This window comes from Lissotriton helveticus, chromosome 6, assembly GCF_964261635.1.
Source record: "Lissotriton helveticus chromosome 6, aLisHel1.1, whole genome shotgun sequence".
NCBI lineage: Eukaryota > Metazoa > Chordata > Amphibia > Caudata > Salamandridae > Lissotriton > Lissotriton helveticus.
The window spans coordinates 6966907-6990643 of record NC_136067.1 but is presented as its reverse complement, the minus strand read 5'-3'; the positions used below and the strand labels follow the sequence as shown (position 1 = coordinate 6990643).

Below are 23737 nucleotides of genomic sequence, written 5' to 3'. Positions count from 1 at the left end.
GCTGTGGTTCAAACAGAGAACCGTAGTTCCCATTTTCGGTAGAGGCCGTTGAACTTTCCTACGGTAAGGTAAAAAAGCCAGGCACAAGCATACAAAGAAGAAGGGTTTACTTCAATTTTATTTCAAAATCAAATAAAGTAAGAAAGCTTGGTAAATTAGACGTGGCGTCTTTGGTGTAAACACCACATGGTTCTCCTGATAGGGACGGGGCACACACGTGTCAGATGTAGAAAGGAGACGTCCAGTAGAAGGACTGGTAACCGCAGGTTGCAAGAGGTTATAGAGCCTGCCACGGTGGGAGGCCCCGGATATGACGGGGCAGTGGCGGAGTTACAGGGCGATCCGGAGGCTGGTTGGTACATAGGGATATCCTTTCAAGAGCACAATAGGGGAGCCTTATGCCAAATTCCAGGAGTCTTCCCGGCAGGACCCTGGGTGAAAAACGTCGGCGCCCTGCTAGTCCTTCGGGCGGTTGTAAGACGTCAGCGCCCTGCTAGTCCTTCGGGCGGTTGTAAGCCTGAGCAACCGGGGGCTTGTCTTGCTACGCTACGCCCCTAAGAAGATGTGAGTAAAGTTATGGACTGGTGGTCCACAGTATTTAAGGGGGAGAATCCCCACACAAATGGTAGCCTGATTGGACTGACCTCGATGCAGTTTGGCTCATCAGGCGGGCAGGGCAGCTCAGGTCGTTCACCGCTGCCTGCCCTTGGATCGCCCATAAGTTAACCCACCACGTTGGCATACTCCTTGCATGTAATAAACCTGCCGCAAACTGTTTTCCAACACACTTTGTGTGAACTGATTCTTTTGTACAGCGCGACCAATTAGTGCTAAGCAGGGGGGGGTGCTGCTATCGGCACTAAGTATTTCTGACTGCTTGCCCCTCCCTAGCCCCCCGGCTCATACCCAAGGATAGGGTAGGATGGCAGTGCAGAGGTCAGCAGCGAGCGTTACACCCATGCACCACTCTCATTGCACAAACCCTCCGAAGGCGCGTTAAAACAGTCCTGTGTTTGGAGTGAGTGCGGCAACGACTGCGATGAATGAGCTTCTGTTCCCAGGGATCAGCGCTGCCTCATTTGCATGGTTGCCGAGACGCAGCCAATGGGAGCAGCGCTGTCCTCAAGGAACCTTGGCTCTTGGCGCAGCTGCAGTGTGGGCAACCTCTGCCAGCTGAGAGGGGAGGGGGTACATCACAGCGTCAGGGGGAGGAGGAGGGCCCCCTGCAGGTGGATGGGGGAGGAACATCACTGGGGGCCCCTTCCTGCACAAAAACAATCACTGCATGCATTTTTCTCTTTTAATTGCACCTCCCTACGCCACCTACAGGGTGGCGAAGCATTCAGATGCATTTCCAGATTCACGATTTCTCGTAAATCCTGTGATGTGTCTTTTTCCGTGGGAACACCCACAGCAACACCCATGGAACGCCCCTTCCACGCAAAGTGCTGTGTGTGAAGGGGCCGTATTTACAAGGAGAGGAAAAGTCAGGCAGGGTGGCTTTTCCTCTTCTTGTAAATATGGAGAGGCCCCCTGCGCCACCAGTACGTCATGTAAAGTGATGTTCTGGTGATGGAGGGGGCTTGTAAATCTGCCCCCAAGTGATTTGCCCAGAATCACAAGCCCCTTGCGCCACCGGTGCACCACTTTTAACATGGGAAGAAGTGACACGCTGCTGGCGCAAGGGGCTTGTAAGTAAGCGCCAAGATGTTGAGCGTCCCTGCTGAGACTCGAACCCAGCTCCCCAGCTTCGAGGTCGACCGCTCTAGCCGTTAGGCTACATCTTCTACACGAAAACACATCTACAGACGAACACAAACACGACATTAACATCGAAGCAGTGTAGTGGTTCTTGTCATGGAAGGTTTTGTCCAATCACAGAGCCTGTAGGTAAAACACCACTTCATACAAACGCCCCTCCCCCATTCCAAGGGACTCTTCCTCGCGTCATCGTCGCCATGGATGTAGGGTAAGCGCTACGAGCTGTCTTTAGCCTTCATCCTTCCCGGGCACAGGGGTCTCTGCACTGCACCTGCTGATCCCAGCATGCCATGCTCTGTGCTGGCAGCTGGGCACTTTCAAGTGCAAAATAAGTTAAATAAATTCACACTCGCTTGGAAGTGAAGCAGCTGTTTCAAGGCGCTTTCTATGGTATTGGAATTACAGGCAGCGTCAGTCACCCCTGCCACACACGTCATCAGCTATGGGTTAATAATGATAGGAGTTTGAGGCTCGCTTCACCGGCAGAGGGGGGCTCCTTAACGAGGTGACGTCACAGCGCCAAGAAGCCTTGAGAGCTTTATACACTAATACATAAACCGGCCAGACTCTTGTAAGGAGGGTTGAGAGTCCAGCTCCAACCTTGTAGGTTTATTCGTAGTGCCAACTTTATTCCATCTAAATTAATAAGACCAAAACAAGTACAAAAAAAATACAATAAAAAATCCCACGTCATTTACAGCCATACATTTTAAAATCAATTCATTTCATTTAAGTATTCATCAATCATATTGATATACATTCCTATTTTTTTTTTTTTTGAGTTTTATATAGCGCGAACTAGAACCGAACCGAATCAGTTATCAGAGCGCTTTACATTGCACAAGTTACGTTTTTACATGAGGACACACACTTTCATGTTTTTAGGCACGGGGAGATTAAGTGATTTGCCCAGAATCACAGGAGGTTTTGGCGTCGTTACTGAGACTCGAACCGAGGGGCATATTACCAATGTTAAGCGATATTTATCGCTAACGATGCTTAGCAACGAATTTTTTAACGCTAAGCATCGCCAGAAATTATCGCAGATAAACCTTGGTATTAACAAGGTTTATCGCAAATGCGATAAAAAACGGCCGCAATGCATGAATATCGCTGAAAAGTCAGCGATATTCATGCATTACCGAGCTAATGCTCTTAGCCATGTTATCCACCTCCCATTGGATAACATGGCTAAGAACTGCTCAGGGCAGGTGTTAGCTTTTGGAGATATTCGCGCTTAGCGCGAATATCTCCAAAAGTTGGTAATAGGAGATAGCGATGTTAGCGACTGTTTCCAGTCGCTAACATCTTGGCACGCCCACTTTGCATGTCATTAGTGATAAATATCACTGACATGCAAAGTGGGGCCCAAGATGGTCGCTATCTCCTACTAGCTGTCGCTAACTGGTGTTAGCGACAGCTAGGTAATAGGGAGATAATTTTATCTCCGCTTTCTTGGCTTTTAAAGCCAAAAAAGCGGAGATAAACCCCCTTGATAATATGCCCCCGAGTTCCCCAGGTCCGAGGTCGAGCGCCTTAGCCGTTAGGCCAACTCCTATTGATAGCTCTTGTTATTATTCATATTAAAAGATTATTAAGATTAGTTAAAATCCATATTTTATGATGTATATCATATGAAATAATGAGTTATTCAAAGATCATGAATCTATTGATCGCTAATCCAATAGGGGCGGCTGCATCATAACTGGTTAAAATAAGCTGATTTCTTCGAACAATGGGGCATATTACCAACGATTAGCGATATTTAACGCTAACGAGGCTTAGCAACTAAGGGGTATATTACCAACAACTAGCGATAATTTTTGTCTCTAACTTGTTTAGAGACAAAAATTATCGCCGCACATCGGCGATTTTTATCGCAGATAAACCTTGCTATTAGCAAGGTTTATCGCAAATGCGATAAAAAACGGCCGCAATGCATGAATATCGCTGAAAAGTCAGCGATATTCATGCATTATCGAGCAAATGCTCTTAGCCATGTTATCCACCTCCCATTGGATAACATGGTGAAGAACTGCTCAGGGCAGGTGTTAGCTTTTGGAGATATTCGCGCTTAGCGCGAATATCTCCAAAAGTTGGTAATAGGAGATAGCGATGTTAGCGACTGTTTCCAGTCGCTAACATCTTGGCACGCCCACTTTGCATGTCATTAGTGATAAATATCACTGACATGCAAAGCGGGGCCCAAGATGGTCGCTATCTCCTATTAGCTGTCACTAACTGGTGTTAGCGACAGCTTGGTAATAGGGAGATAATTTTATCTCCGCTTTCTTGGCTTTTAAAGCCAAAAAAGCGGAGATAAACCCCTTGATAATATACCCCTAATTTTTTTAACGCTAAGCATCGCCGGAAATTATCGCAGAGATAACTTGCTATTAGCAAGGTTTATCTCAGAAGTGATAAAAATCCTCGCGCTAACTGCCAAATGAGAGATTATCGCTGGAAAACCAACGATAATCTCTCGAAGTTTGGCGTTAGCTTGATGATAGGGGCTCGCAAACTTAGCCATGATATCCACCTTCCATAGGATATCATGGCTAAGTCAGGAAAATACCAGGTGTAAAAAAACAGTGCTAACCGCGGTTAGCGCTGCTTTTTTTTATCACTAACAGGGTTAGCGATGTCCTTGATAATAGGAGAAATGTTGCTTAACAATATTTCTCCTATTATTTTTCTCTGGAACGCCCCCTTTGCATCTCATTAGAGATGCAAGGGGAAGCGTAGAGAAAAAGGGTGCTAACATGCGAATTTGCGTGTTAGCACCCTGTTGCTGATAGGGAGATCATTTTATCTCCGCTTTCTTGGCTTTTAAAGCCAAAAAAGCGGAGATAAATCCCTTGATAATATGCCCCTATGTTCTCTAAATGCGTAATGCATTCGGGGGCATATTACCAACAACTAGCGATAATTATCGCTATGTTGGCTTAGCGGCAATAATTTTATCGCCGTGTTGCGGCGATTTTTATCGCTTAGGAGCCTTGCTATTATCAAGGTTTATCTCCTAAGCGATAAAAAACAGCTGAAATGCATGAATATCGCTGAAAAGTCAGCGATATTCATGCATTACCGAGCTAATGCTCTTAGCCATGTTATCCACCTCCCATTGGATAACATGGCTGCTCAGGGCAGGTGTTAGCTTTTGGAGATATTCGCGCTTAGCGCGAATATCTCCCAAAAGTTGGTAATAGGAGATAGCAAAGTTAGTGACTGTTTCCAGTCGCTAACATCTTGGCACGCCCACTTTGCATGTCATTAGTGATAAATATCACTGACATGCAAAGTAGGGCCCAAGATGGTCGCTATCTCCTACTAGCTGTCGCTAACTGGTGTTAGCGACAGCTAGGTAATAGGGAGATCATTTTATCTCCGCTTTCTTGGTTTTTAAAGCCAAAAAAGCGGAGATAAATCCCTTGATAATATGCCCCTCGGTTTTTAGATCTTTCCTGCTAATTACTGCTAGAGTTTCAGGGTTATTACAATAGTCTGGATGCCCCAAATCCCGAGAGAAACATTGTATGTATGTCAGCCGTGGCATAGGTGTATGCAAGGTCGATCCACCTCCCATGTTAAACATGGCTTAGTCAAAAAATTAGCAGGCGTAAGGAACTGGCGAAATAGCCGGTTAGCACTACTTTAAATGTCGCTAGGCCGGTTAGCGATTTCCTTGTTGATAGGGAGATCCTTCGTTAGCGATTATTTTCGCAGTATTTTTCACGGGAACGCCTACCTCGCATCTCATTAGTGATGCGAGGTGAGGCGGAATGAAAATGGGCGCTACAGCATGGATTCACGCGTTAGCGTGTCCATGCTGATAGGGCGCTAAAATTATCGCCTCCAAAAACGGATACAAAGGCGGTGATAATTTTAACGCCGGCCCTTGATGTTATGCCCCTAAGTTGTTAAGAAACTGGGCTCCCAACTCAGCATGGCAAACAAACGTAGAAGCGCTTTTGGGTGTGGCTAGCAGATACCTCAAAATCTCATTTTCCACCAATTGTAGCGTCGTACATTTTGCATGGCCCCATACACCCGCCCCGTATGATGCTATACTGATACAGTTAGCCTTGAGCATCTCTTGGGGGGGATTCATACCCAAACTAAAACTCCCGGTAATACTACAATCCGACACCAATTTACTTAATCGATGAACAAAACGCATGACATGGGCACTGGGGCTAAAAAAGGCAATTTGTACATCTGTCTCAGCAGCGATGAGTCTGATCCCGAAGACGCACGCCAAAAGACTCAACAGGTATCACAAAAACATAATTTTTTTACGGGGTTTAGCCAGAAAAGCTCTCCTATGAGGGGTGAGATTTAATTTAATGGCTGGAGCTCAGGACCGTTAATGTCACAAAGACATAACATCATGAGCACATTCTGAGCGGCGCTTCCTCGTGAGGAGCAGATATTAATACCACTTATTAATACACAGACCAGGCTTCGGTTCAGCTGATCTTCTGAAATGGAAAAGTACAGAGGCGTGCATGCGGAAAGGCTCGCTCGTGTAAAATAAGTGCACATTTCTTTCTGCTGTATGAGTAGATGTCAGTGTAGGCAGTAAGTTGATCTTTTTTAACCATACATTGCTTTCAAAGGAGTAGAAATGCTCATACACAGACACAAAACCTAACTGGAGGGGGTCACAGCATTTAACACCGCCCTATTTAGTCCACCTCTGGATCCCTTTAGGGAGGGGCCTTGTCCTGAAAGCCAGCAGCCAATTGGAGAAGTAATTTAATGTAGGGAGCAGCATGTGTGTGTAAACTCACCTTCCTCTGTCTAACAAGCATTGCACAATCCCATTCTTACAGAAATCGAACAGTCGGCGTCAGAAATCAGAGCTGGCAGGGGAGAGGCCAAGCCCAGCGCGGAGTTTGGGAAGAAACAGGGGCCCCCTCCTCGGCGGAGGAAATACAGGTGAGTGTGGGAGGGCAGTGGACTGGGAGGGGCTGGAGGGGCAGAGGAGTCCAGAAGGGGATGGTTTGGCATGGGAATGGAAAGGAGGGGAACTAGGACAGGGGGTTCCCAAGAGGTGGCAGCAGGGCTTGGAACACAAGACAGCGGGAGTGGGAAAATAGGACAGTGGGGGGCATATTATCAAGGACCGGTGTTAAAATTATCGCCGTTTTATCATCAGGAAACTGCCTATAAAACGGCGATAATGGGCTTGATAATACGCCCTTGTTAATTCCCATAGAAGCCCATGTTCTGGTGTTAACCTGAGCTTCCATGGGAATTCGCAAGGACGTATTATCAAACTATAAAACGGCGATAATTTGAACACCGGTCCTTGATAATATACCCCCGGGTTTGCAAGAGAGGGGTGCTGGGCTGTGGGAGAGCTGGGCTTGCACGAGATGACAGCAGGGTTTCAGAATAGGATGGACGCCAAGGTTTGCAAGAAAGAACACAAGGTTAGGGAGAGAGTGTGCCGGGATTTGGCAGACAGAGCACATCAATGCTTGGAAGCTACAGGGCTTTTATATCTGTCTGTGGTGCATCTATTTTTTTAAAGATCTTTTTATTGCAGATAGAGCAAACAACATTATATAGATATAATACACTGTAGCACTGAGTCACAGTCAAACAAAATCGTTTTCCCTCCAGCCATTAGCACCGCCCATCCCCCCTCCACTTTCCACAGGGCGGCCTCAGAGCCTGAGCGAGCCATGCACAAGACCTCGACACCAGCGCTCTCAACGGAGGCGCACCGACGCCCACAGTAATCCTTCCACTTCCTCCACATTTTAGCCCTTTTTTGGACATCCCTTGCCTCACAGACCACCTGCCCTGTTACATGCACCAGTCCGTGCCCCGCTCCCAATCTCCCAGTTGAGGTGCCTGATCCGCCCTCCATAAGTGCCAATATTGCAGGCCTGGATATAGTTTGTGGAGTTTTGCTACGTAGAACTCCGCAAGGTTACAAAAAAACTCTGCAAACTTCCGCGAGTGGCGGAGTGCAGTGCGAACTGCAGTTTGTGCTGGTATTCCTGCAGCTCGGGTAGAAATTCTACCCGAGCGCCAGTTAATGCTCGCGGACTTACCGCTTGCGATCGCGAGCAGGGAAAAAAGTCCGCTGCACAACTCGAAGCGGAGTTTTCTGCACTCCACGAGCTCCACGGAGTGCGAAGTGCAGAAAACTCTGCATACTCCGCGAACGGAGCGAAGTTCACCGCCCAGGCCTACAATATTGCTTTTAGCCACCATCAGCCCCAATGTCATCGTGTAAGGTCGGGTGCATCTCCGACATGCAAGAGCCGCCCTTTGCGGAGGCTGCCATGCTGCTCCCACAAATGTTATTCAGACAAGCAAATACTGACTCCCAGTACTGGGGAATAGCCGGGCAACTCCATATCATGTGGAAAATCGCTCCCACCTGGCCGTAGTTCCTATGACAATGCGGCCGTGTCCCTGCCCGTCTTTACCATAATAGTGCATGCATAGTAGTATTTATTAGGGGGAGGCGGAATTTGCGTAATCGCCTTACGCAAATATCCGCAAAACAGTTAAAAAATCTCCGCGAACACGCGGAATTGCTTGTTCGCGATGCTTTTTTACTGTTCGCAATCGCTGTTTGCGTGCTCGGGGGGAAATATCTCACAAAAACGCATTTGAGAACACGAACAAGCTAAAAAATGTCGCTAAGTCGCAGAACGCAGAATTTTGAGCAATTTCACGTCCTCTGCGGAACGCGAAATTACCCAAATTCCGCGAGCGGAACGAAATTTAACGCCCAGGCCTAGTATTTATGTAGAATCTTTGATTGCAGTAGGCGGAACCTGGACCTTATAGCCCCCTCCTGGGGTTTACCAAGGCCTCAGGTCACTGCTCATCCTCCAGACCTTCAGGGTCAGCTCCCATTGCCGAGTTAGGGTATTGAGTAGTTATTTATCAGTTTTCGATAAGTTTGGGAGATTGCCTTTCAGGGCATGTGATCACCCATTAGTCTATCTTCAAGCAGTGATGATTCGGGGAGATCCTCTCCCCTCCGGAGCGCCTTCTGCCATGCACGTCATAATTGCAAGTCGCGATAGGTTTCAGTGGGTGCGAGGTGGTACTCGCTTTGCAGTTCAGCAAACGGGACCACCCCTCCCTGTGCCCACAGGTGCCCCAGCCAGGAAAGACCAATAAGATCCCATTTGTCAGATCCCGGCTGTGTCTCCAGTGTGCCCAGATGTGCACTGTCCCACAGGGGGGTGGCCTGAGTAATCCTAACTCCCCGCCCAGTGCATTCAATGTGATGTGCCAGAGGGTAAGTGTGACTGCCGTTAGACATGGGAAGGATGTGCAGCACAACCCCCCATAAATGGCCCTGAGGTAGCCCCCCGGTTGTATGACCTGCCTATCCATACGATAAACTGGCCCCCCTGCAGGAATATGAACCCAGTGATTGACAGCGGTATGCTGCACCACCCAGTATTATATTTGTATATCAGGCAGGGCGATTTCACCATCGTACCAGTCCCCGCCAGTTTTTAATGGCTATAGGCGCAGGGCCACCATCCCAGAGTAGAGTACGAGTTTCACTTTCTATCACCCTAAAATAGGTTACAGGGACTGGGTAGGGTTGGTTATGTAGAGCGTAGAGAAAACTGTGCGACGCCATCATTTTAACGCCATAACAGCGGCCATTAATTCGGTGCAGTGCGGGCGTTCTAAAAGGTGGGCGGGGCCATGTCGGCCGTTGGCCGACGGCAGCACTAGGGAGATAGTGCTGCAATCGGCCGTTGGCCAACGGCAGCACGCAACGGGTTAAATAAGGCGGCTTTACTGAGTGACGGTAGAGTAAGGGCCCTCGACTGTTGGACATCGCATCGCAGGCGCGTGTGTGGCAGTTCTAGGTTATTCATTTAGAATACGTCAGGGTCAGTGGTGCTGTAAATCTCTAAGCAGTGAAACCCACCCGTGACAATGCGAGCCTCGCAGTCACAGGGCAGTCGTGGTGCATGTCCGTGAAGGAGATTAATCAGGGACTTGTTCCAGTTGATTGTGTAGCCCGAGTATTGACAAAACAGAGTAAGTACATGCATAAGTCTATCTAGTGTAGGGCCTCATCTGAGACGTAGAGAAGGGATATTTTATCTTCCCAATCATCGGTCCACTGCAACTTTCGAATCAAGGGGTCAGCCCTAATCCGGGCCGCCAACGGTGCCAAGACTAGGGCAAACATTAAGGGGGAGAGCGGGCAACCCTGAGAAAACGTAGGACATGCCGCCTTTTACCAGCACTTCAAACATGAATGGGAGCTTGACTGTAGCAAACGCCATTCGTGCATCAAGCGAACGCACGAGGACATCATCGTGAAGCTCAGCGGCACAATCCAGGGCGCCATGCAGGCGCTGCAGGTTAAGAGCCGTGCTACGCCCTGGCGTGAAGCTGGATTGATCTGAATGGAGCAACGTCCTGATCAGCTGGGATGTCAGTGACTTTGCCAATCTTTTGATCTCTGCATTTAACAACGAGACGGGCCTGTACGAGGTGCAATCCTCAGGTGGTTTACCCTCTTTATGTATGACTACTATATTGGCCAACCTCTGGACTCCGGGCAGGGAGCCCGACTCGCAGCTTTCCATGAACATTCGCTGTAGGTAAGGGGAACCTTCGAGGCCGTAAGCTTGTACAGTTCGATAGGAAGGCCTCTAGGACCCACGGCTTTACCGGAGTTCGCGTCGTGGATTGCCTACACTGCTCCGTCTTCAGTAGGCTGCTGTTCTACGAGTGCCCTTCTGATTGTAAACCCCTGTGAGTGGAACGTCTGCCTGTACTTTGCGAGATTCTTGCGCCGTGGCGGCAAGCACTGTGGAGTATGGGTGGTTGAAGTATGCCGCGAAGGCGTTCGACACTCCCTGTCTCTCCTTCACCCACTCCTCCTTATCGGTCAGTATTTCTAGGACCCAACGATTTGCCCTCTCTCTCTTGTCCAGCCTGGCCAGGAGCCCCCTAACCCTATCACCCACCTTACAAAGATGATTGCGGAGCTGTGCGATGGCGCGCCCTAGCGCCTATGACGCGGTGTCTATATATTCATTCTGCTTTATGGCCACCCTGTGGTGGAGCCCTCCTGTTCTGGCCAGTGAGCTTGGCTTCTAACTCATGGCTCTCTGTCTCTGGTGCATTCTTATTTACTATGTCTCGGCCACTGACCAGGCGGACGCTGCGGTCACTTCAGTTCTGTGGCCAGATGAGCGCTGCGTTCGCTGAGGTCTCTTGTCAGAGGGGTGCTGCTCTCATTAGGGCCCTCCCTTCTGATTGGCTCCCACACTCTCTCTCTGCTCCTCTCGCTCTGAGCTGCTTCCAGTTTGCTCTGAAGCCCCGCAGGGATCTTCCTCTCTTATCTTAATTAGGATTTGCATTAAGCCTCTTATATTCATAATCCCATCCCTTCTGATTGTCCTCACTCTCTGATGTGGGAGACAGCCATCTCCCGCTGAGCTTTCATCTTCCTGTGACCTTCTAGGCGCTCTGTGCCTGCGGTGAGTGAGTAACCCTGAGACAGAGCTCCTGGAAGGCCAGGACAGGGTGTGCACCCCTCCTTCTGGCTGATGATTTGGGGTCTCTCTGAAAATTTCTCTCCCAAGTTGATAACCTTGGGGCATATTATCAAGGGGATTTATCACCGTTTTTTTGGCTTTAAAAGCCAAGAAAGCGGAGATAAAATGATCTCCCTATCAGCAACAGGGTGCTAACACGCAAATTCGCATGTTAGCACCCTTTTTCTCTACGCTTCCCCTTGCATCTCTAATGAGATGCAAAGGGGGCGTTCCAGAGAAAAATAATAGGAGAAATGTTGTTAAGCGACATTTCTCCTATTATCAAGGATTTCGCTAACCCTGTTAGTGATAAAAAAAGCAGCGCTAACCGCGGTTAGCGCTGCTTTTTTTACACCTGGTATTTTCCTGACTTATCCATGATATCCTATGGAAGGTGGATATCATGGCTAAGTTTGTGAGCCCCAATCATCAAGCTAACGCCAAACTTCGAGAGGTTATCGTTGGTTTTCCAGCGATAATCTCTCATTTGGCAGTTAGCGCGAGGATTTTTATCACTTCTGAGATAAACCTTGCTAATGGCACGTTATCTCTGCGATAATTTCCGGCGATGCTTAGCGTTAAAAAATTCATTGCTAAGCCTCGTTAGCGATAAATATCGCTAATCGTTGGTAATATGCCCCTTTGTTTCTTCTGATTGTTTTTTCCAACCAGAGAGCAGGGCCCCTGGAAAGAAAATAGTAGCACATTGCTGGAGTCGGTCGTAAGAATGACGTAACTCCAGCTTTGCGTCAGAACACAGAGGCGAGTCCCTCGTTAAAAGCCCTGCGTCAATCCTGACGCCTGGTTTGAGAAGGCGTAGGGATTTTGACGCAGTCAGGTCGAAAAGTGATGAAGTAAAAGGTTGTAAATTCACTGCATCAGTTCTACGTGGCTTTTAACGTGGGAACGCCCACCCTGCATACATTACACCTGACGCAGATATAATGTGGCGCAGGCCTCTACAAACGAACGCACTGCGACAATGCATCTGTTAGAAATGGGGTTACCAATTCTACGGGGGGTAGCATGGAGCAGAGCGGGCAGGCCAAACTTCAGAGGACATGTGTAAAGCGTCCACGCAGTACCCACATACGACACACCAGGCACACCACAAAAGAGACACGACACTGCTTCTGGTTGGAAAAAGAATACGTTTTGTATTATCTCCAACCTGCACAGGTAAACACAATATTAGCAGTAATCACAAAAAGGGCGCTAACTGGCGCCAGGGCAATGAATGCAAGGGGGAATATTTACAAGGAAAAATGGGAGAAATAAGAAAAAGGGTTAAGGAAGTCCATTAGTGTCCAGCTGAAATAAAAATTTTTATCATTGGCATGAAACCTTAGCAGAATACGTGAGGGAAAGAAATACTAATGCTGAAACCCAAGGTCAATATCGCAGGGCAAACTCAGGCCTTAATCCTTGGCCTGACCTCGGAGTAAGCTGTAAGTGTAAACTCAAGCATTAGACATAAAATACACATCAGGTAGGAAGGCATAGCATAACTTGCATCAGCATAACATCGAACATTGGAGGTAAAATATTAACCTCATGGGTAACATCAGTCTGCAGATAACAGCCCTCTGAATAAAGATAACCATCAGTCATGGAAGCCCCTTGTGGATAAACCCCTTGGGCCAGCAACACTGTGCAAATATAAATGGCATCAACAGCGTTAACAACAGGAGGTACACCTAAAATATCGGGTGTAATTCACATATACCATGGGGCATGAAACCTTTAACAGGATATTCAGCAGACAATAACCATTAGGCGCAAGAGCACTTCCACCCAACGTGGACCTGTGGGCATCAACATTAGCCGGGAAAACATTAGGCATACTGGAGCAGGGGCAACCTTATCATGAGCCTGGCACATTAGCATTGAGGGGTCACTATTATCTTTAGGGGCAACACATGGGCTGCCTCAGGGATCTAAACAGTGGTAATGGGCGCAGTCCCCTAGCCCAGTCCAGTGGGCCCTGGTGTACAATTAGGGCCAACGACAGTTCCTCCTTCGGGGGCGGGCACCTACCCTGTGCCCCAACTCACGCCCAAACACAGTCTAACATAGCCCACAGTCGCTGGACTTCTGCTGTTCTTGCGAGGTTCTGCAGAGCTCTCCTCAGAACGTGCGAGCCCTGGGGCAGCTCCTTGGATCTGTGTGGGTCACACGGGGCCCGCGAGGCCTCACTCAGGCCCCTGCAGCACAGCGCTGGACTTGCGGCCGCACACGGGGCTCCCCTTCCACCGCGGGGGCCCCGGCAGCTCTTATGCTCGTTCCGGCGGTTTCCTCTTGTGGGGCACAGAGCGGCGGGGTGGGCTCCCGCTCCGGTCGCTCTCCACGGGGCTCCCTCTAGACCACGGGGCCCCGCAACGTCGCTGCACACTCCTGGCTTCACCCGTGTTCCCTCCTGGGACCCGGGGCTTTCCTCGGCCTCTTCGGGCTGCCCGGGCGGCAGCCAATCACTGCGTGGTAGCTGGGGACGCGGCTGGTGACGTCACCGGCGCCCCAGCCACATGACAGCGGCACTCTCGGCTTCGGGGCCTAGCGCGGCCCTCTCCTCACTCCAGCGGCCCTCTCCTCCTGGTACCGGGGGCCGCCGCGACAATATCCACGGCAGCAGGGGACTCCTCCAGATAGCGCCGGGCCACGGCGGTGAGATCGGCGGCAATGAGGGGTAGGCACCTTCTTGTTAACTATTCAAAACACGCCATAAGCACACCAACACGCGGGGTTGGCTCCCACGGCGATATTCACTCAGCAAAAGGGCGCAAACACGCGGATAGGCTCCCGCCCTATTTACAAGGCTGAGAGACGGCAGAATCTGGTGCGGTAGCGCTTAGGGGCACGAAAGCAGCCTCTTGAAACTGCGCAGCGCTAGCCAGCACACAGCGCTTCTCCTCAGCACAGCTCCTTGTACAGCGCTTCTAGATTCCAGCGCTTAGCAAGCAATCAGTTCTTTCAGGCCAGGCAGCACTTTGACAGCACAGCGCATGGGGGGGCAGACAGTCCCAGCAGCAAGCCCAGGGGTCCCAGGGTAACTCTTCACACCTCCTGGGGGGTCTAGTCCACGACACTCCCTCCCTTCTAGGCGCTTCTTTGCGCAGCGCTTGCGTGCAGTAGACACTACTGGGCCAGGTCAGCAGTTAGTGGGGGCATCATCAAAACAGGGTGCTAGGCTTACACCATCCCCACTACAGCGTGGCCCTCCTCCCACACAGCAGCCTTGAACCCCTAAAGTGGGGCTTCCTCTCGCCCTGGGGACATTAGGGGGGTTCTGGATGGGCGCAGGGTCCAGCACACAAGCCCAAGTGGCGGTATCCCCTGGCAGCAGTTCCCCTCACGTTCCGGTCCCAGGTCTGTCTCTGCACATGGTGGCACCTCCCCCTTACTTATACCCTCCTCCCAGACAGTGCCAGCAGCTTCTAGAATTCTGTGGCAAACCAGTCTAAACTGGCTCAGGGGGAGGAGTAGAGCACCCTGGGTACCAGGCTTTCCCTCCAAAAGCAGGGGTGGCTGGGTACCTAACAACTAGACTGCTAACCTCCCGCAGTCAGGTGGCACAACGCACAGCCTTGACAGCCATTTTAAATGCAAAACACAAATGCAGCATTTCACCAGGGTACATGTTTACAATGGGGGAAATTGACAAGTGCTCACACCATTGCATTGCATTTAACATTAACATGGCGTCTCACACCACACATGGCCTATAAAGTAACCTTACCATGGGGGAGACATCCTACAATTGGGGGGTAAAAAGCGAATTTTTTGGGGGGAAAAGGGCCAAGTCCAACAGCATCCATTTGTAAATATGGAGCGGTGTCGAGCACTGATAACGCCGCAGCTGCGTCAAAACAAATGATGCTGCGGCGGTACCAGCTCCTTGTTAATATGACCCACGGTTTTTAAAACTCTCCGACGTGTCCTCTACAGAACTGGGCCAAGCTGCCTGCTAAGCTCTGTCCATCTGGTGTTTGGACAAAATATCGAAAACACAAATATTGTGCGACAGATGATCGGGTCTAAAATATCGAGGACAAGAATATCGTAAACATTTTCTATGGGTAAGTAAAGTTTTACTATTTGTAACTCTACATATATGTACCGAGACGATATATGTCTTCAAGGTGCATGCATCTGGAGTTAAGAATAGTAAATCTATACTAACCTATTTGCACTTACCTTCTCGATAATCTTGTCCTCGATATTTTTTACACAATATTCTGTTCACACATGGAGCCCGATTCACAGAACTAACTTAAGACAAAATCATAAACTTACTACTTTTGGTATTCACAGAAGGCATTTAGTAGTAGTAAAGTTAGGATTTTGTCTTAAGTTTGACTTAAGATAAACTTAAGACAGACTTAAGACAAACTTAAGACAAAATCCAAAACTTACTACTTTTGGTATTCACAGAAGGCATTTAGTAGTAGTAAAGTTAGGATTTTGTCTTAAGTTTGAATTAAGACAAACTTAAGACAGACGTAAGACAAACTTAAGACAGACTTAAGACAAACTTAAGACAGTCTTAAGACAGACTTAAGTTAGGATTTTGTCTTAAGTTAGTTCTGTGAATCGGCCCCTATATTTGTGTTTGTGATGTTATATCACTGATCCGTCCTTCACCTTGAAATGTTCCCCTTTCAGACCTCGCCCTTTCCAGAGGAATGTGCTGCACCCCCACCCTGCTGCAAGTGGTCCATTCAGGAAGGCTCTTAAACCCACTTCTTCTGTTAGGTTCCATAGAGGGGGTTTGAGCCCCTTGTTTGCCCTCAACCCAGCGAGCGCCAACATGAGTCCAGGCGAACAAGCACTGTATGCATGCCTTCAAGCGTCATCGATTCAGATACAAAGGGCCCGATTCACAGAACTAACTTAAGAGAAAATCCTAAACTTGCTACCATTTTGGTATTCACAGAAGGCACTTACCCATTTTGGCATTCACAGAAGGCACTTACTCATTGATGAGTAAGTGCCTTCTGTGAATATCAAAATTAGTAATTTACTCATTTTGAGTAACTTACTCATTTTGAGTAACTTACTCATTTTGGTATTTACAGAAGGCACTTACTCATTGATGAGTATGGGTAACTTACTCATTTTGGTATTCACAGAAGGCACTTACTTAGTAACTTACTTATTTTGAGTAACTTACTCACTTTGGTATGCACAGAAGGCACTTACTCATTTTGGCATTCACAGAAGGCACTTACTCATTTTGGTATTCACAGAAGGCACTTACTCATTTTGGTATTCACACAAGGCACTAACTCATTGATAAGTGCCTTCTGTGAATAGCAAAATGGTAGTAAGTTTTGGATTTTGTCTTAAGTTAGTTCTGTGAATTGGGCCAAAGTGTGTATAGGGTATAGGACACATGGTGCAATGATCCTGGGGCCGGAGAGAATGCAGGTGTTCTCCGTGTAGGGTCGCAGGGCTTGTCCCAGAGCACAGCAAAGGATCACACTAATGATACAGGGATTATTGGCAGAAAGGAGGAGAGGCATTGCACGCAGAACACCAGACCACACTGGCATTTGGCACAGATGATATCAGGATTGGGCAGAGGGTATCCCGGGGATTGGCAGAAAGGGCACAGTTTGACATAGGTGGCACTGATAAGATCCTTTCTTTTCAATGTCAATAGGCAGAGGTACTAATCAATGTGCTTGTTTTCTTTCAGGATGGCTCCTCCGCGGCCCATTAACAAGCCCCATGCGTGCTTGTCCACCGCCATCATCATGAGCAGCATGGTGCTGATGGACGCCTACCTGGTGGAGCAGACCCACGGCTCAAAGAAGATGGGCATTTGCATCATGGTCTCCATCGGGGACATATGCTTCCTCATCATCCTCCGATACGTGGCCGTCTGGGCCGGTGCCGAGGTCCGCACCGCCAAACGAGGCTACGCCATGATCCTCTGGTTCCTCTACGTCTTCGTTTTGGAAATCAAGGTCTACTTTGTTTACCAGAATTACAAGGCCGACCGAAAGAGTTTGGACATCATTGCCCGCAAGGCCTTGACGCTGCTGCTCTCCATCTCCATCCCGGCTCTTTACATCATCCTGGTGGCCATCGAGCACATGGAGTACCTGCAGACCTTCAAGAAGAAGGAGGACCTGAGGAATCGCCTCTTCTGGGTCATCGTCGACATGCTGGATGTGCTGGACGTTCAGGCCAACCTGTGGGAGCCGCAGAAGAAGGGGCTGCCGCTGTGGGCCGAGGGCCTCATGTTCTTCTACTGCTACATCCTCCTCCTGGTCCTACCGTGCGTGTCGCTGAGCGAGATCAGCATGCAGGGCATCCACATCACGCCGCACAAGATGATGCTCTACCCCATCCTGAGCATGCTCACCATCAACGTGGCCACCATCTTTATCCGGGGCAGCAACATGCTCTTCTTCCGGGATGCCCGCGCCTCCAGCATCTTCATGGGCAAAAACATCCTGGCCATTGTCCTGAAGATCTGCTCCTTCGTGCAGTACAAGAACCAGATGCAAGACACGCCCGGTGGCTTCAGCCTCCCGCTGCAGCATAATTCCACTGCGCATGCGCAGTCTGGGCGACATCGGATGAAATCCCGCAACCAGACTACCTCCTCTGAAGTTCTACCAGGGGAAGACACGTGACGCGCTCTCTGCGGGCACGGCCTTTGTCAAAGCACGCAGGCATCTATTGTGTTAGCAACAGGCACCTCACATCCAGCAAAGCGGGGTGCCATGCCCTGGAGCGTAAAGCCTGGCCACTCCTGGTGCAGATTGGGCACGTATCCAGCAGTGGGCGGCTCCGGCACAGATTGTGACCAAACAAAATGGGCGCTCGGAGGAGGACACAGAGGCCGTAAGCGAGCCAGATGGAAGACATCTTTCTCCTGGGGTTGTCCACTTTTACAAAGTGGACTTGTCATTGACTGATTACCGGGGAAGGTCCAGTTTATCAAAACAAGGCTTCTTTGTGACGTTGCACCAGAGCTTGCTCAAAGTGGTTGTCTTTGCTTGTTACAGTTTCTTGGAGTTAATCTGTTCACAATTGTAACAAAACCAACATCTTTGAAGATGATTTTTGCAATTGAAACTCTTTTTTTAATATGGATATTCGAATGATGGTGGTGGTCAACGTGGCCATGTCATGTGGTGTTGCGGTCACCAGGCTCCGGCCAAAGTTGTGCATGATTTTGGCCAAGTAAGTCTGGCTCACTCTGTCACTGGAGTGCAAATGAAGGAGTGTGCCAGAGGCCTTGGAAGCAAAACCCATTTCTTGCTAGAGTTGTGACTCCCGCAGGTGCGGGCATCACGGCGGGGCTGCGGTGCGGGGCAGTGAGCCACCCGGCCTCGTGTGCAGGAAACATCTCACATCCATGCCGGCAGTCATGGGGGGGTTCTGGGAGGGTTTAGGGTGGGAAGGTATGTTCTTGCAGAATATATTCATAACTTGACTGCCTGACTGACAGTGACACAGTGGCTGTAATAGATGCAATTACCAGGAAATAGAGTGACGTCACTTCCTTTCTCAGGGTTCCATGACCAGTCTGTCCTGGTGACATACTGTGTCGATTGGCTGCTTGTAACTGGCATCAGAGCTCCTGATTTACATCTCAGCGGATGGGTTATTCCGTCCGCCAAAATAGAAGTCCCATAAGATATAATGGGATTGATATTTAAGGATGAATCCCATAGGATATAATGGGATTTATATTTCCACGGACGGGTTACCCGTCACCGCTCTGATGGAGTAACCCGTCCGCCGAGATCTAAATGGGGCCCAGAGTCATCAGAAAAAAGAGTGATGTCACTTCCTGCTTCCAAAGCTGCCAATTCAACACTCGGGCCTAATTAGTACTTGCTGCCCATGGCGGCCATAAGCCAAGAGGCTCACAGGACGCAGAGGGACGTGGCATTCTGCAACACGCCTCCCGACAAACCCTGCAACATACATGCCAACATTTAAAAGCAGAATAGATAAAGAAAGATACATCGGGGGAATTTATGTTCCCAGTGACCAACATTGAAGCAGAAACAATTTTAGGTGGGAGACAGCTAAAATGAAGCAAGTGTTGGCTTTACAACCGGGGGTCTCCCGCCTGAATCGGGTCTGTTGGCATGTAATGTACTGTATTGTAATTGCACTTATATAGCCAGGGCTGGCTAGTGCTGGTGGCGCTGGTGCCCGCTGCGACAATCACTTTTGGCGCCCCCCTCACCCATGACCACTTCCTCAGATTCTCTCGCTACCACCGGCAAAAGTGCCCCTCATCTCTCCTATCATAAGATATAAACACAGCGTCCCCCTGAAGTCACAGCGCCCCCTCCGCAGGTCAGCGTCCAGTGCGGCCGCAGGCCGGCTTACTACCCCTGCATGCTGGCGACAACATGCCATCCGTCTGCATCTGGAACCTGCCTACTCAGGTCTTCAGATCATCTCAGAGGGCTGCTCCGGGGCAGGAATGATGCCCACACAATTATAAATAAGGAAGTGGTTGCCACTTGACCTGCATTATAGTGGCATGGCTGAGGTTTTAACTAACCCTGGGCGAAGCACTACGATACGCTCGCGTAGTTCGCGAAGTTTGCGCAACTTCGCACTACGCGAGCTGCACGTAGCACAGTGCGAACATGCGTAGCGCAGCGTAGCGTAGTGCAGCGGTCATTTTTTGCTTGTTCGCGGTCCTCAACGTCATGTTCGCGACCGCGAGTAAGCAAAATGACATCCCGGCGAGACTCTCAACGCGGGGAGGTCAGGTTTCTCATTGCGAGTGATCGTGCATGCTCGCGACCGCTCGTGATGAGAAACTACCAGTTCACGTTGAGAAAGCTGCCGCTCGAGTAAAAATCTACTCGAGCAGCAGCAAACTACAGCTCGCACTGTGCAAGATGCCGTTTTCAATGATTGCACAGTGCCTGATGCTTGTTCGCACTGTGCAATCATTGAAAACACATCTTGTACAGTGCGAACATGCTACTACGCAGCTCGCGTAGTGCTACGTGAAGTTCGGGTAGTGCGAAGTGCACTTCGCGTAGCTTCGCGTAGCGCTACTTTGCGAACTACGCCCAGGGTTAGTTTTAACGTCAAGGCAAGTATAAAAATTGGAAAAATCAACAGAATCTGGTATTTCTCCAGTTTGAAACATGAACCTATCACAGTAAATACAGGAAGAAAACCACCTGTTTGAGAGCTGTCTACCCTATCCTTAAATAAGCTTTAAAACACATTGAGGCCGCCTTGCCATGCCAAGAGAGGGTCCTGAGGTGTTTACAGCAAGTCTTTATCATGTAGCAGAGCCTGGACGGAACCAATGCTTGGTCTGTTCCTGTGAGACAAGTGGCAGCCCACATGACAACAGCTGTACAAGAAATACAGTGGGTGAGGTCATTTCCTGTCTAGTTTCACTCCAAAGCTGTACTGTAATGATTCCTATAAGTTGCTATGCAGCAGCATGATGTCACTTCCTGTCTCATGATTTGGCCCAGTAAGGGTGCTTCTCTGATGGCTTTTGATTGGTTCCAAAGCCCTAATGCCACCAAGGGGCACCAAGCAACCGTAGCCGGACCGGACATCCATTGCTGCACACAATGCCATGTCCTTGCCGTCCGCGCACCCAACGGGGCCACGCAGTCTTGGGGAAGCTGAGGTCACATGACACGCTGGTGGCTTGTAGTCCATGGCCGCCTCCAGCGTGGACCCTACAGCGCAAGTGAGTGGAAGCCACGCGGCGCTCTGCATCAGTTCCTGGACCCTGGTGGGGCCAGCCCTAGCCAGTCCTAGTCAGCCCTAGCCAACCCTAGCCAGCCCTAGCCAGCCAGCCCTAGCCAACCCTAGCCAGCCCTAGTCAGCCCTAGCCAGCCCTAGTCAGCCCTAGACAACCCTAGCCAGCCCTAGCCAATCCTAGCCAGCCCTAGTCAGCCCTAGCCAGCCCTAGTCAGCCCTAGACAACCCTAGCCAGCCCTAGCCAATCCTAGTCAGCCCTAGCCAGCCGTAGTCAGCCCTAGCCAGCCCTAGCCAACGCTAGTCAGCCCTAGCCAGCCCTAGCCAACCCTAGCCAGCCCTAGCCAGCCCTAGTCAGCCTTAGCCAGCCCTAGCCAGCCCTAGTCAGCCCTAGCCAACCCTAGACAGCACTAGCCAGCCCTAGTCAGCCCTAGCCAGCCCTAGCCAGCCCTGGGTGAACTCTCCAACCCTGGCTTCCTATCTTATATTATAGTATTATTGCCAAGCTCTTGTCTGCTCCTGTTTGTGGTTCAACAAGGGCTCTGTTTCAAAATGGCCTCCTCTGTAAACAGCTTCCTGTGTCAAAGGTCAGTGGTGGTCACATGATAGGTGGAGTTCTTAAATGTGTTATGCAATCGTTTTTGGTGGCCAGAATCAAAATGGTAGAGAGAACAAAGGTGTGGAAAAGAAGCACAGAGAAAACATTGAGTCGGTGGGCACTCGTGGGCGTTGTGGCGCTCAGTGGGTGGGCGCCTGGGGCCTCGCGGCGCTGAGGGAACAAGTCTGGGCAGTGTTGTTTTTTAGTGATTTTCTTATGGATTCTTCCCTTTCACAGGGGACAGCCCGAGCCCTAATGCAGCATGCACTTTTGATAAGCATCGTTGTACACGTCAGCGGGTCGCGTGCAAGAATGGTGACGCGTCTTTTTTAAGTGTTTTTTCTCAATGCACCAGGCGGCTCCCAGGCACTATTAAAGTCAGAAAGCATTGTAGGGTGGACAAGAAAATGTGTCGTTAGTTTATTTGCTTGACTTCTGTAAATACAAAATTATTTTTGAAAAAACTATGCAATAAATGCATTTTTAGCACATTCCTGTTGTCAGTGAGTGTGTGTGTGCATGAGAGTGTGCGTGCATACGTGTGTGCACAAGAGTTGTGTGCACATGCATGCGTTTGTACAAACGACACGTCTTGGACATACTTGCCAATATTCTGAAGCCACTAATAGACAGTGTTTTCCAGGTTTTAAAAGTGTTAATTAGTATAATTGTGACATCACGTGACCTATCACATTTTTCACAGTAATGACATACATGTAAATTACATCATAACACTCAGACAGGAACTGCCCTGTTCTAACAGATGCATGGTAAGTGTCTCACAACGGTTGTCCTGTTCACACAACAGTTCCAAGAAGCATTGGCAAAGCCAACAGGACTATCTGTGGCAAGCTGGTTCAGTGGTTCCATTTCTAATTTTTTATGCATGCATATGCCACAACATTAAATATATATAAATGCATATTGTGTAATAAAATGTTTAAATGTTATAATAATCTATCAATCACAAACAATGTAATAGAATAATACAGGTGCTTCCGGCAAGCAGATGTGGTGAGACCAGGTACAGTTTTGCAGCACATCAGAAATGGCGCCTCATTTGGGCTGCAGGCTGAGGGGCAGCTTTCAGTGTAGGGTGGGCTGGCGTGAGTCAACCGTGCCACACACTTCCTTCTAGTCACGGCCTCCGAGAGGTGTCGCTGCTTGGAACATTGTGGCCAGGGCTGGTTTTAGTTTCTGGTCTGGGACCTCTGATATAGGGTAAGATTGCTACTCTGGGGTACACCCAGTGGCGTAACATTAGCCCCTGCTCCCCATGGGGCGAGGTGGGGAGTCCGAGCTCCAGGAGGCCCCCTCCAGCACTGTGCATTACCCCCGGCCTGAGAGCTCCTGACTGGGTCCGGAGGGGGCCCTTTCCCTGTACTGGGGGCCCTTCAAGTTTTATTATGCCACTCTTGTGTATACTGCCAATGCTTGATTACACTACGCTGTTCAAGATACTGTCCTCACCAAATCCGTTTAACGTGAAACGCATGCCAGCTCTTGCAGATTTCTTGCGCTCTCACAGTGTGACACTCGTACTTTCTCGCCCTCCCTGTGGTATCTCCTTTTTAGGTCTCGCCTGAGCCAGCGCATGCGCTGTTTGCGACACATTTAGTAAACGGGCTTTTAAAAGTGCTACCAGAGGCTTTTGCCGGCTCCCAGCTTGCGGTTACGCGTGCGTGCACGCGCCCAGGCACCACCTGCCTCCCTTCCAACGCGATCACTGCTGCGCGTGCACCACTCGCGTCCTTTTTTTTAAATTTCCTTTTGATGCTTATCGAGTGCGGGTGCACTCCCCCACCCCTCCCACTTGTTTACTTATTGCTGCGCGGCCGCGTGTCTGCTCTTCCGGTTTACCAATGAAACTGAGGGTTCCTGTTGTAAACACTTCCAGGTTCGAGGTGTCTGGCTTTTATGCTGCATTTCAGCTAAAGAGATTTACAAGTGCATTGACAGAAAAATAATATGAAATCTCATTGTCAACATATTGCTATTTTTGTCTTCAAAATGATAAATTTTAGGCAGCCACGTTTTTTCTATTTGTGTTGATAAGTTGTTTCATCAGCCGCCTCTCACCCCTATCAGAGCACCACTCTTTGCCGCCCAG

At 49.4% G+C, this 23737-nt stretch overlaps 1 pseudogene across 1 annotated transcript; it reads left to right on the top strand.

Annotated features, from left to right (window-relative positions):
* The first annotated feature begins 6599 nt into the window (after positions 1 to 6599).
* LOC144761188 (transmembrane protein 121 pseudogene) lies at positions 6600 to 18076 on the top strand (annotated as a pseudogene). The gene is made up of 2 exons (XR_013595614.1): positions 6600 to 6702; positions 17011 to 18076. The product of XR_013595614.1 is annotated as a transmembrane protein 121 pseudogene (transcript).
* The last annotated feature ends 5661 nt before the right edge of the window (positions 18077 to 23737 follow it).